The sequence below is a fragment of the Grammomys surdaster genome, unplaced genomic scaffold (genome assembly GCF_004785775.1).
Source record: "Grammomys surdaster isolate TR1022 unplaced genomic scaffold, NIH_TR_1.0 126612, whole genome shotgun sequence".
In the NCBI taxonomy this organism is placed as follows: domain Eukaryota; kingdom Metazoa; phylum Chordata; class Mammalia; order Rodentia; family Muridae; genus Grammomys; species Grammomys surdaster.
Genome location: NW_021621401.1, coordinates 2,439,948 through 2,442,223, shown reverse-complemented (window position 1 = coordinate 2,442,223; position 2,276 = coordinate 2,439,948).

The window sequence follows — 2,276 nt, the reverse complement described above, 5'->3', positions numbered from 1 at the left end:
TCCTTAGGTAATCTCAATATGAAAATTCACATGTAACACTTATATCCCAAACAGACATCCTAACATGGGTCTCTCTTAGGGGCAGGTGAGGTGGCTCAGGAGATGAAGGCATTTGCCAGAAGAATAGAATATGTGAGTTGGGTTCCTGTCAGGGTCCAGCCTCAACACAGGATCGGAGTTCTCAACTGGAAACAGGAATATATGGAAGGCATATAATAAATATACACAAACTACTTTTTGGGTACAAACTGACAGGCAATTTTTCAAGGCTTAAAGTTTCTGTCTTTCTCTCTCTCTCTCTCTCTCTCTCTCTCTCTCTCTCTCTCTCTCTCTGCTTTCTTTCATTCACTCACAGCTTGAGGCTGCACACACTTTGCATTCTCCTGTGCACTCTGCTTTTCTCCTGTGTGCTTTTCTTTTCTTGAACTCCCACACTCCTACACACCTCTGTGCATTCTTCTCTCACTCTCACACACGTTTCACACACATTTTACATACACCTCACACACACCACATACACTCTTTTACTCACACATACACTCTCCGCACACATCTGACATTCTCTCTTCACTCACTCTTCACATGCTCTTCTCATGCTGTCCACATTCACCTCACATTCGTCCTCTCATTCGCTCTCTCACTCATTCACTCTCTCACTCACTCTCTCTCTCACTCACTTACTCTCTCACTCACTCTCTCTCTCACTCATTCACTCTCTCACTCACTCTCTCTCTCCCACTCATTCGCTCTCTCACTCACTCTCTCTCACTCATTCGCTTTCTCACTCACTCTCTCTCTCACCACATTCACCTCACATGCTCTCTCATTCGTCCTCTCATTCGCTCTCTCACTCACTCTCTCACTCACTCATTCGCTCTCTCACTCACTCTCTCTCTCACTCATTCGCTCTCTCACTCACTCTCTCTCTCACTCATTCGCTCTCTCACTCACTCTCTCTCTCATCACATTCACCTCACATGCTTCTTCGCCTTTCCTTTGCCCCAGTCTTTTATTGATACGCCAAAAGCAGGTAGAAAAAAAGACATTATACAATCATTGTCAAATCAAATTCAAAAGAATAACCACATCCCACAAAGAATTAAGAATTACAATTGTTCCCCAAAGTTTCAAGCTTCCCTATTCCCAGGCCTGTAGCCAAAATAATAATAATTGCAAACTTATCGTTATTTAAACTTTAAATTTTAACTTATTACACTTCATAGTTCTAAGGTCAGCTACTTGCATTTTCCTGTGAAGCTCTAATGATAAATGACATGGGCAAAGCTGCCAGGCAGTGGCCAGAAAGAGTCAAGTTAACCCTTAACTCGGTAGTTCCACTAGCTTTCTACTTCTGTGTATTGCACACAGTGACTCTCCTAAGAGTCCCAGTGTTTTAACTTAGTTTTACTAGTATAAGAGTTTATGTATTCTATACTTTCTTATCTAGGAACCACTCTCAAATGTTATGCAAAACTTATCTCATAACTTCAATAGAATTCTCCTTTCTTGGTGTCCCAGTGTTGGTTCTATTTCATTTTCTAATAATTTCTTCAAACTTTCTTTGCAAGTCAAGCATTAATCTGGAACTACCATTGTGCAGTTGTTGCACTGTTTCCAAGATGAGAACACACAGCATGCACCTGGGCCATTAGGACTGTGCTGTGCTGTGCCCTATGCTTCAATTTTTAATTGTTTAAGAATCATTACATCAAGAAACATCTAGTTTCACAGAATTCACCAGAGCAGGAGAAAGAAGTAAGAAAGTCAGATATAATAGAATATTTATAGAATATTTACACACACCAAGGCCAACTGAAAAACAGTCATGCACAAACGAAATCTATACAGCCCTTGTCCAGGGCTAAGGTCAGGAGAAATGGGAATGACTGTTTTTTTTACAAAGAGCTGCCATGGGCTACTGAGATGTCTCTATCCCTGCCTACTGCAGGTAGTCCCTTATTTCAGATGGCAGGTCCCCTGGAAAGATGTGTCTCCTGCTTCTCAGGGTTCCAGACATCATTCTCTTTACAAGGAGCTGCTGCGGACTTCTGAGATGTCCCCATCCCAGCCTACTGCAGGCAGTCCTTGTCATTATATGCTGTTCCCAGCAGGTTCCTTGGACCCACACAGTTGAAAGGAGATAACTCACTCCTGAAAGTTGTCCTCTGACCTCCACCTCACATGTCATAACATCTATACATACACAGAGACACACATGTACATGCATACAGAGAGAGAGAGAGAGAGAGAGAGAGAGAGAGAGAGAGAGAGAGAGA